A 13003-nucleotide genomic window follows, 5' to 3' on the forward strand; every position below is an offset into this window, starting at 1 on the left:
TAAAACTGATGATGTTCATCCCAATTCAGACTTCAAGTAGAATTACAGTTGCACATTATTAAATAATAAGATGGAATGTATTTCAAGTTCGGGACATTTCATTTAAAAATAAAATATGTGTTATTGCAAATGATATAAATTTACTATAAATCTTACTGTATTTGTTAGAGTTGGTATAACATCAATGGTGATGACAAAAAAAAAAAAGGATGACTTAATTAGCTTGTTTTGTGTGTGGGTGGTATTTCAACCTACATGAGTACTCAGCCTCAGGTCACGAATAACATGAGGATGGATGGGGCGGGGGAGAGGGGAGGAGGACTTTAAATCCCAGGCTGCTTCTTAGTGTCATTCTTTTATGATTTGATATGTGATAATGAAGTAATAATTCAGATCATCCAGGTAATATAAATTGTTTATTAAAATATCATAAGGAATAATGGGTCTGGCATTTAAGTGTAGGTGTTCACTATCATTCAACAATTGTGTTCCTTTCTGCTATACTTTAAACAATTCCTTTCCAATATAATTCAAGTGGGCAATAAAGTCATGAGAGGGGGCCTCTGGAAACAGATAGGCATCTTTTAAATCCTTATTTAGAAAGTACAATTGAAACATTTTCTGGATCAACTGTTACTTAACCTGCTGTGATTTAATGAGACATTTCTCCCAGAACTATCATTGATGTAATCAGGAATATATTTTCAATAGGTCCATAATGGAATTTTTTTTTCTTTACTTTCAGCCAGCTTTTTAGAGGATTACTAGGCAGTATAAATAAGATAGCTTGCAATAAAGAAACAAAAGTATGCTTGAATTTCTCAGTTTAAGAATTTCAAAATTATTATTGATCCTAAAAATATTTTCTCTCTTATTAAAAATTTGTGGGGTGTTTTCTTTACCCAGTATGTTAAACATTAACATCTAGCACATATCTTGTTAATGGAATTTATTACAAAACTATAAAGATATTATTACATTTGTATCTACCGTGATTAGTGAGTTCCATGAGGACAGAGGTTATGTCTTTTTCACCCATTTCCTGACAAATCATCTATTTGACATAAAGTAGGTGTTTGATACCAGTTTCCTGAATGAATATCACCACACATAGCAGTTCTAAAATCAGAAAAATAGCTTAGCTATGTAACTAGAAACTGGTGAGTTTTGTAAGCCATAAAATACTAATTTTATTACTTTATATAATACTCAAAAATTTGTTTATGCCAGCAAATAAATAAATAAATAGAAATAGAAAAATGTTTGTGGTTAAGGCTATAATTTGTGAAGACACATTGTATGAATTCAGCAGAACACCTTGAAATTCTACAGACTTCGCTGATGACTGTAAACTTATCTTGAGTCTAGAATTGACACAGTTAAAATGGGCAAGGGGAGGAGAATATAGACAGTTATATCTAATCAACATTAAAGAGGTAGCTGGGAATATCCTAATGTAAATATTCAAGAGAATATGCATAAAACTGTATATCAGAAGTGATTCTTAACTGGAGCTAATTTCCACCCCCTCCCCACCTGGGTATATTTCTCAATGTCCAAAGACATTTTGGGTTGCCACATGTCACAGCCTGGGATGTCCCTGGAATCTAGTGGGTACAGGATAGGGATGATGTTAAACTTCCTACAATGCACAGGACAGCCCCCCAAAGCATAGAATTATCTGGTCCAAAATGTCAATAGTCCTGAGGTAAAGAGACCCTGAACTAGAGGCTAGCAGCCTACAGAAGATAAAATTCTCTGTGACCTTTTTATTAACAGTGTTCTAGAGGAATAAGATGGTGCAATTGACCATGAAGCTCCTAGCAGGAACTTCACTTAGGATGTCCTTTGTGAAATACCAAACAGCATCTTTAGAATTCCAATTTTGGGTCAGCTAGAGAGTGACTGGGCCCCAAAGTGGATTGCTTTTTAAGACTAACAGATTTTTAGAGAATGTTTTAGGAACTTAGTTATCTAGCTTGAATGAAGATATACTTACAAACTGTAACCGTTTCCTCAAAAGAGGATAACTTTTTACTAAATAATAGATGATCTAATAACCTTTATTCTTATTTTCTTCCCATTGTATCTTGGTTACCATCACCCATACTCAAGGAAAAGGCATTTAAAAATTTTAAGCATAATTTTTCTTTTTAAAGTAGTTTAAGACTCACAATAAGTAGCAGAAATAGCAGTTTCTGTCTACTGAAACAGACAGTTCCCATGCACCTTTCATCCAACTTGCCCCAGTTACAGTACCTTCCATACCAAATGATATTGCCAAAACCAGGAAATTAACATGGGTGTTAACAGTATTAACTCAGGTACAGGCAAAGGAAAACTTTTAAGTAATAGAAAGTTAGAGAGGTAGAGAAAGAGAGAGAGAGATATAATAGATAGATAAGATATGTTAGATAGATAGATAGATGTAGTTTCATTTCCTCAAGTAAAGATGGAAGAATGAGTACTAAATGACTTCAGTTTACATGAAAGTGAGACAATCTGATCTTTATTTTGCCATATAAGCCCCTTAACTTTCTGCTATTTTTTATACTCATCACCTCTAGACACATTACTCATCATGATTATTCACGCTATTTCTGGCCATAACCCAAGGAAACATCCCTTCCCTTTCAACTCCCTGGTGAGTGTCCACATACTGGTCTCTGATGACTCGCAGACAGCATTCCTTCAATAACTGGCTCAGGGTCCTCTGCCTCAAGACAAATTCCTGCCTGCTCTCTTGCTGACAAACCAATCATTTGGTCTTGTATTTTATAGCACTCTTGCATAAACTGCACATTTTTCTTTGTCACTGGAAATTTCCGCTATTATTTTTTTCATATTTATCTGACTTCTTGCAATAGATTACAAACTGTAAAAATATAGGGACCATTTCTTCCATCACTTCTGAATACACCTAAGTGCACAATCATATATGGTGAAGTCTAAAAGTACTTGTTGAATGAAAGCCTATCTTGGATATTGAATGCAAACAGGGCAATTATAAAAGGACATACCTACTGAAACACATTTCAAGAAACACATATGCATGTTGAAGTTTCAGTAACAATCCACTTTTTATTTAGAAAATATTTCTCTTTGGCATATATTTGAGAATAAAAGAAAAGAGGTATAAATTCAAGAAAAATGACAATTGAAGTGACATGGAAGAACTGAACGTAAGGCTTAAGACCAAGATATAAAGAAAAGTAAGATTAAAAAAATGTATGTATCACAAAAATGTATCACAAAAATAATATGGAAAGTATAAAAAATTATTAGTAAGACACCAAAACAAGCAAACAAACAAAACTCTTGGAATGCTTTTCCTGGGAACCCTGACCTGCCATGTAAGAAGTCTGATGACTGGAATGCCACTTGGAGGGGTCACATGTAAGTGCTTTGATTCACAGTCCAGCTGAGCCCAGCCCTCCAGCTCCTCTGCCAAGACTTTTGACAAGTGAACAAATATATGCTGGGCCCTCCAGAATGGCCTATGCACCAGCTGAGTATCCGCAAGTGACCTCTGCCAACCATGTGACAAAGAATTGCTTGCTAAGCCCTGCTCTACTTCCTGCCCACAAAATTGTGAGAATTAAATGTTTCTTATCTTAAGCCACTAAAATATACAGGAGTAGTGGATGTCCAATTTAGCATGAGATATCAATGCCGTCCTTACATTAACCACAAAGCATTTTTAAAACTTTTATGACTATTGCTACGGATTACGTTACTGTAAAGATTGGGATATGAATGTGTGTGTGCATGTGTGTGTGTTTGTGTGTGTGTGTGCGTGTTTGGAGAAGTAGACTGGTGAGCAGGGGAACAGCATTTGATCTGTCTTCCTATCGGCTTCCTCTGCAGAGCCTGGCTGTCATTGGAAATAGGAGTGTGTGTGTGTGTGTGTGTGTGTGTGTGTGTGTGTGTGTGTGTACGTGTACATGAACACTTAGCTGTCAGGCATTCTGTGCAAGTACTAGAAAAGGGGAAAATATAATAAATTAGCTGTCTTTCAGCCCTATGCCCTCTGCCTCGCCAAAAAAAGTCTATAGCCATACCACCCTGAATGCACAGGATATATAGTCTCATCTCAGAAGCTAATCAGGGTCTGGCCTGATTAGTGCTTGAAAAAATAATTAATTAAATTGCTAAATCAAATAGCACACAAGACCAGAAATCCTTACTTGAAAAATTTGAATTTCAGTATATCAAACAGAGGCCATGATAGTGAAACAGTTACTAAAGATAAAGTCTATGGACTGAACCTAGAAAAAAATCATGAAAACCAAGCTAAGGTTTATAAATGCTGACAATTAGATATCGTGTGAAGGGACCTGGCTTTAGACTGAGGCCATAAATGTGCAATGTTGCTAAACAGAATGGGACTAAACATATCAATGATTTTTTTATATCCATATTATACACCCATACACATATGAATGCTTATTTCGATACGCATATTTTACCTCTAATTATACACACACACACACACACACACACACACACACACACACACACATAAACAAACACAAACACAGAACTAGAGGCCCACCAAATCTAGTTTGTAACTGATGGCCTCCAGTTTGTTCTTGGGATCTTTTCTGGACTGAGGTTGCTGACTAAACCTTTGGTTTTCCAAAGACATTAGTTTTATCTTATATATATTACATTTGTCCAAATTCAATGTCTCTTGTCATTACCTTTATAATCTTATGTCTTTATTGCGAAGGAGTCACTACTGCATGTGGCCGTTTTTTCTTGGATGACCACATCTGAATTCATTTCTCAATTGCCTCATCTGATAAATCTGTTTTTCTTTTTTTGAACCATGTAAATGTATCTATTATAATCAGCATAAATATTTAATCTTTTAAAAATTCTACATCAGATGATCAACTAGTCACTTGAGTCTGAATGTTATAGTTTGGAAGACAGTAAACACTGTTCATAAAATGACAAGTAAAGGACCAGAAAGGTTATGTGACTTGTCAAAGCTCAATTATAATATTGAAAGTCATATTTTAATTTTTAATTAATTTTTAATTTATTAAAAAATTTAATTATAAAATATTTGAAACATATAATAGTATAGTTACTAATATAAAAACCAGCTATATACCAATCACTGGGGCATTTAACAGGTGATACGATTTTTGTTGTATTTGTTTCAGACCCTTTTATTTAAGAAGAAAATGAAAGAAAAAGAATACCAATTTTCCAGGTCAATATTCTATTCACAATACCCTGCTGCTTGTTTCTCAGTTTGGAATTGTTGCTGATTTTTATTTTTGTAGAAGGTTAATAGTAAGTTTACTTCTCAAAGGACCTTCATCTATTAGCACATTTGATTCTCTCCCTACACTTGAGAAATAGTTAGGACACATATTTTTCTGAATTTTATAGACAAGTGAAGCACAGAAATGTTAAATAACATGCTCAAGATATCAAAGTGATTCAAAGAGAGCTGAACCAACCTCTGATTGCAACCTGTGTGCGTCCTGGTGTGCCACACTGCATGTTGTAATTTGATAGCTCAATATCAGAATATGAGTATCAGATAAAGAGAAACACATTCTGAAGCACAGTTAGATCTCTAAATTTTTAAAGAATCTAAACCTATCAATATTTAACTATCACCAGAGTTGCAAACTCATCTAGAAAACCTTAATAATCCTCTTAGACTCTCATAAGCTACTAATTGATTCTTTAGTAGCTTAGTATCACTTTACCCCTTTCCAAAATATTTTCACACAGTATCTTTGTTTAATCATCGCAACAATGTTACAAGGCAGGAATCTGTTAATAATCCATTTACCAGTGAGAAAATGAAACTGCTGAAAATTCACGTGTTAATAGTGGCTTAAGCCAGTGGTCCTCAATCTTTGCTGCACGTTAGAATCATCTGGGAACCTTCTAAAATTCTCAAATCCCAGGTCACATCATACCAAAAAATCAGAATGTCTGGGAGTGGGTTATCAGTGAGTTTTGAAGATCCCAGGTGATTCCACTGTGCAGTCAAGTTTAGAAGCCACCAGTGTAAGCAGTGGCTGCGCCACGGTTATTTGGAGCTCCGACTCCAGTGTTTCTTCCCCTGCAGTATGAGGGTGCACTCACAGATAATCTTGCTACCCTTCCCTGGGACATCACCTACCAGCAGTGCTAAGAAACCATTTGCCCTTCACTTTGATTTTCCATTCCATGTGTGATTAGAAATATTCTTTTGTATAATATGTAGTCACCACAACATTTTGGACCCTACATCAAGTTGCAGGTGAATTACTGAAATGACCATCTGAGGCACTGACCTTTAATAACCTTGATTCTATTTTTAGCTCACCTTGTCTGTGGTCTATGAGTTTTTCTTGTTACAATGATAAACAGAAATTTCTCTCTTTTTAATTTGGATTTTAAATGAAATGAAGAAAGTTTGAATGCCTTCTGTACACTGAAGACGGAAACAGAAAAGTTGTGCATCATTATTATAATGAAACTTGCTTTATCTACAAGCTTCACATACCAACAGTCTTGGATGAGTTCAGGAGACCAAGGTACTTTCTGCCTGTATGATGTAAACTTTCCTCTTTTATGATGGGGGATAATGATGTATCTCCCAGGACCCACCTCTTATTGCTTACAAGTAGTTCTCTGAGAAACCTCAGTCCATGTGTCTCCCCCTCATTCTTGGATCATGAAGAGTATTTGGGAACCATATAACCCAGACATCATGTTCAAGAAACAGACATGATTATCACCACCATACAAATATCCACACGTAAGAAATTTTCCACCTGGATCTCAGGAATGTGGACACACCATGCTCCCTTAATCTGGAACAAGACAGACTGGCTAAGAAGATCTATGCTCTAGTGCCTCATCTCCTGGGAGAACATGAGTCCAGAAATGAGAAGGCAAGAAACTTTAATACTGTTATTGATTGTCTATTATTACTCAGGGTCTCAAGTAATAAACACAGAAGTTATGAATCCACACTATGCGTGATTCTCTCAAGCAGCTTCTTAGACCTCTACTGGTCTGGTAAGGAAGGTGAGACATTGTACCAATATAAATAATCAGTTCACTAGAAGCAATTTCAGTATAATTTGACTCCACTTTTCCATTTGACATCTTTTGATGATAATATATCAACAGGCTACATTTTTCTCATAGTGAAAAAAATCATCCTTAAAACCATCACACACCTCACTGAACTTTTTATTTCTACATAAGAAAAGTCAGTCTTCAGATATAACTCATACTGAATTAATTTACTTCTTGGATTAACAGTAAAATTATTGAAAAGTGCTTGAAATGATTTAACAATGCAGACTAATGGATCCCCTTAATTTTGACATTGTAAATCTTATGAATTTTAATCAATATGACATTTTCATGAGTCAAATACCCTTTTAAGTAGGAGAAAATTTTAAATGGCATTAATAAAAAATTTTATTATCTAATGAAACTATTTGTAATGTCCTCCTTTAGAAAAGCCCATTTCCTAAAGACTAGTATAAAGACAAAAGATTGTGCTTGAATAATAATTAAAATAAACCTAAGATAAAACAAGGTTTTATGAATAGTATTGAATATCTAAATCCTTTTCTACAGGGCCTATTCTGTGACCTGGTCTTCAAATATCCCATATTAAATAGTCCTCACAATGTGTAAAGAGCTTTGGTTTTCTCTTTCATTGTTTCTATGGTACCAAGTAAGTAAGACACATTGTCTGATTATAAAACTTTAGGTTAGAAGGTTGCTATACTAATTTCTGATATCAAGATTACCATCCTGATTAGCTAGTTTATAAAATAATCAATATGTTGCATTAAGGCAGGGCATACATCCCTAGGCCTCAAATACCATGGTGTGACAGAAAATATAATTTTTAGTATGATAAATGCAATACAGAGTGGGAAAGAAAAAGACATAGTGTCATTAAAGCAAATAAATGTATAGGATCCTTGAAAGGCAGAAAAAGCACAATATCTAATCTATGAAGAAATAAAGTCAAAGGAAATAAATGTTTAAAACAAGTGCTGGTGAGGGTGTTTTTATAGATAGGAATGATGTGTGGAAGCTTAAGGCCCAGAGTCAGTGGATGAGAGAGTGGTTCATGCCCTGGGAAATTTGTCATGATTATGTGGAGGGTAAATTAAGACAAGCTAGGACATTTGACAAACATGAGAGATTACACAAGTGGACACCTATGGAACATCCATGCTAACAGCAAATAGTGATGAAATTATCTCCAAGTTATAACACAAATACAGGAACTGGACCAAAGATTCAGGACAATTCTCCAGGTAACTGCTGGTCCTATAAAGGGCAGGGATCTCTCACACACAGGAGTCAAGTCCTACCTTTCAGTTACTGATTCAGACTTAAGTAAACGTAATAGAAAGATAAATAGGAATTCTCAATTATAAGTATGAGCAGAAACCCCAAATCCTCAACTGAGGAAGAAAACCAGCAACACAAAAAGAAGATAAAATCCTAACAGAAAAACTAATAGAGAATAGAATAAATAGAGCTAACAGAGACTTGAGAAAAAATATAAATGGGTTGTATATCTTCAGAGACATGCAACAGGATATTTTCCCCCATAATAAAGGACCTACACAGATAAGTTTTCGGAATTGAAATTTTCATTTCTAAAGCTCAACAGATGGAGTAAATAGCCGAATGGACAATTCTGAAGAGAAAATTATAATCAAGTAGATGATTATATTTAGGCATTTTCTTAGAATATCAGGCAAAAGGTAAAGGAAAAAGGTGATAAGGTACATGGAAGCTACATCCAGAAGTCCAACAATCTCTCTAGTTGAAGTTTGGGAAGAGAAGGTAGGAAGGATGGGGGAGCGGCTGCCTACAAGAAATGAGAAGGAAATACACAAAGTCATTTGCTTTTCCCTTTTAGTCTATTTGAAAAATTATTTTCTCTGTATTAACATTGTCAGCACAGTCTGAAAAGATCAAATAATATTTATTTATATTCCTGACTTTTTTAATAGTCTTGTAAAACAAGGTAATAAGGAACACAGTGGTAAAGCTGGTAGTTAATTAAATTTCAGCATTTTATTTGCCTTCACCCAACACTGTTCTCCTGGTCGCAAGGAGCTCAGATATAAAAGAGTATGCTCTACTTAGTCAACATAGAGATTTCCACAACTTTTCTCCAAATATAATCTCAAACTTAAAATTCCAGATGAATCAAACTTTGTTGGAAGGAATAGAATGAGATTCCACTAATCAAACATAACAAATGTGCTGAACCCTCTCATGTGCTGAATACAGAAAGTTTACAAGATATAAGGGGTTAAGACTTTCATATCTTAAATTCTTCTTTCTCCATCATGTAATCTCCAATCTTCATAACATTAACAAATTGTTTTTTTTTTCCCATGGTAGACTTTATGACTCTTAAACCTGTTTTAAATATACATAAATAATGAGCATCTGATTTATTTGTTTTCTCTATGGCAATGATAATAATCTGAGGTGCTTTTCCTCTTTACCAAAGTTATGTCTAATATTTCATGAACTCTATGGTAAATTCTCCATATGGCAGAGGAGACCCATTCCTGCATTTGTGTTTGTTAGGACTGAAAATGCCATTTTAGTAGGTGCACTAATGTTTACAGCAGAATTAAGATTTATTAGAACTACTCCACAGAGCAAGATTGTAGAGAATTTATGAACTGTAAAACTGCTATAAAGGTCACTTGAGACGCAAAAGTTTAATTTGGAGTATCATGTTATGGTGCAAACCTGCTACACTCAATGCTTGTTAAAATAAATTGTTTAAGGATAGTTGCCTCAGTCTGCAGAGTTTACGAACTTCAACAAAAATAATTTCATATTACTTAATATTTTACACAGGCTTGGTTTCTTTAAGGTTTGTTCACAAATCCACAACTTATCACATGTGTAAAGTAGTGAAGAAAACCAATACAAATTTGATCTCACTTTTGAAGTTTATTGTTGTTTCATACAGCACACGGCGTATCATTACTTATCCAACTTTCAACATTTACTGTTATTACTATTATTCATTTTTCTTGTGATACCAAGATTTGTAGGAATGGATAACTCCTCAAGAGCTATAACAAGAATGAACAAGACAAGTATTTGTAACGAGAGCATTTGGGAAGGCATTACTAAACCAGATTGTAGATTATAAAAGTGTCTTAATTTGTGATATTATATGTGTATACATGCAGGCATATGCAAAATTACAAAACAACCCAAGAAAGTAAAATGTAAAGAAAAATATCTATTTTAGAGAGTTATAATTCTTTAGTATGCTAAATATTATACAATGAAGTGTAATAAAATGGAAAGATAATATAAACAATAGTGAGCCTCTGAATTGTTTTCTACAGCAGATTCTCTTAATGGTAAAAATAGTATAAGATGATTTTTCTACGTTTTGATTATACATCAAAATGGGTATTTATCAATGACCCAAAATATGGAATCAGAATATTATTTAATGTATGTGAGATTTCTGGATATCACAGTAACAAACTATAGCTTTGTCACAGTTTTTACACTGTATATCTTAGACTATAAAATACTGCACTCATCTCTTGATCAAATAAAAAATTTAAGTATCATAGTTTAATTACATTTAAAACACAAAGAACTACCATGGTATCATATGATTCAATTCTCCCTTTTGAGATAAAAATGGTGAAGATGATATGTCTGTCTCCCAAATAGCCAGGACTGGAACTTTCTTTCTACCATGAAAAAAGTGTAGCTAAAATATTTTGTGTATCTATAATTTATTGAGCATTTTGCTTAGCAATTCTTTGGAATTTATTTTTCTTTAACAACCCTATGTCAGAGATACTATTATTATCAGTATTTTCAGGATGGGAAAACTAAAGCTTGGAGGGTTTAAATAATGCACCTCAGATCACGCAAACATATAATGGAGCCAACACTTGAACCAGTGGTTCAAGCCTATTTTCTTACAAGTGCATTACACCCTATTGCACTGCATTTATGCTAAGGTCTATTAGAGCAGGACATGAGGAAACACCCAGGAAAAAAGAATCAGAAGTTTTTGGAGAAAGCATAATTGTTTCAGTTTGGAGGACTGCCTGTTCTCAAATATTCAGAGTATGTTTCTACCTGAAGTGGTAGGTAATGTATAAAAAGAGTGACAGAATTAAGTACTTTACTCCAGGTCTCATGTCCACTGTACACTCCTTTCCTCTCCCTCTCACACAGTCCAATGCACACAATCTCATCAGCCCTTGGAAATCTTACCATCTATTTTTTTGGCTTCATTACACCAGGGTCATGCTTTTCCAACAGATCTAACCAACCCAACAACACCCACCTCTTTCGATTGAAAAATTTGGACTAAAATGGGGTTTTTCTTGGCTAGTAGTTCCATGACTCAGACCACAAACCCATCAGGATCACATGTAGCCTTCAGAATTTGCTCAGTGGGGTCTACAATACATAATTATGAGTATCAGTCTGTCCACACCCATATCCCAAGTTACCACTCTCTTTGCGATATGATCCTACCCAATAACACTTTTACTGATCTCTGGAAGACATTCTGTGCTCCTTTTTTGAATCATAAAATTTTATAAATTTCTCTCTAAAGCTTATACATCCTTCACAGACATTTGCAAGAGAAAGCACATTTTTATAACCTCTTTGTATGCTCATTCTCACTAAAATCCACTGTACTACACAGAGTTCTGTGATTACAGGAATGCATACAGATAGGGAAGTTTTATAAGGCTGATTAAGATTATCTGAGGCAAGACTATACTACAAAGCTACAGTAATCAAGACAGTATGGTACTGGCACAAAAACAGAAATATAGATCAATGGAACAGGATAGAAAGCCCAGAGATAAACCCACGCACATATGGTCACCTTATCTTTGATAAAGGAGGCAAGAATATAGAATGGAGAAAAGACAGCCTCTTCAATAAGTGGTGCTGAGAAAACTGGACAGCTACATGTAAAAGAATGAAATTAGAACACTCCCTAACACCATACACAAAAATAAACTCAAAATGGATTAAAGACCTAAACTTAAGGCCAGACACTATAAAACTCTTAGAGGAAAACATAGGCAGAACACTCTATGACATAAATCACAGCAAGATCCTTTTTGACCCACTTCCTAGAGAAATGAAAATAAAAACAAAAGTGAACAAATGGGACCTAATGAAACTTAAAAGCTTTTGCACAGCAAAGGAAACCATAAACAAGATGAAAAGACAACCCTCAGAATGGGAGAAAATATTTGTAAATGAAGCAACTGACAAAGGATTAATCTCCAAAATATACAAGCAGCTCATGCAGCTCAGTATCAAGAAAACAAACAACCCAATCCAAAAATGGGCAGAAGACCTAAATCAACATTTCTCCAAAGAAGATACACAGATTGCCAACAAACACATGAAAGGAAGCTCAACATCACTAATCATTAGAGAAATACAAATCAAAACTACAATGAGGTATCACCTCACATCAGTCAGAATGGCCAACATCAAAAAAATCTACAGACAATAAATGCTGGAGAGGGTGTGGAGAAAAGGGAACACTCTTGCACTGTTGGTGGGAATGTAAATTGATACAGCCACTATGGAGAACAGTATGGAGGTTCCTTAAAAAACTAAAAATAGAACTACCATACAACACAGCAATCCCACTACTTGGCATATACCCTGAGAAAACCATAACTCAAAAAGAGTCATGTTCCACAATGTTCATTGCAGCACTATTTACAAGAGCCAGGACATGGAAGCAACCGAAATGTCTATCGACAGATGAATGGATAAAGAAGATGTGGCACATATATACAACGGAACATTACTCAGCCATAAAAAGAAATGAAGTTGAGTTTTTTTGTAGTGAAGTGGATGGACCTAGAGACTGTGATACAGAGTGAAGTAAGTCAGAAAGAGAAAAACAAATACCATAAGCTAACATATATATATATATATATATATATATATATAT

At 34.6% G+C, this 13003-nt stretch overlaps 1 protein-coding gene across 1 annotated transcript in view; it reads right to left on the reverse strand.

The window, feature by feature from the left end:
* The window catches only part of L1TD1 (LINE1 type transposase domain containing 1), a 1087927-nt gene that overhangs the window by 183512 nt on the left and 891412 nt on the right, over positions 1 to 13003 (reverse strand). The gene's annotated exons all lie outside the window — the stretch shown is intronic.

The sequence above is a fragment of the Delphinapterus leucas genome, chromosome 21, assembly GCF_059928025.1.
Source record: "Delphinapterus leucas isolate spDelLeu-1000000601 "Yukka" chromosome 21, BTC_Dleu_Yukka2, whole genome shotgun sequence".
In the NCBI taxonomy this organism is placed as follows: domain Eukaryota; kingdom Metazoa; phylum Chordata; class Mammalia; order Artiodactyla; family Monodontidae; genus Delphinapterus; species Delphinapterus leucas.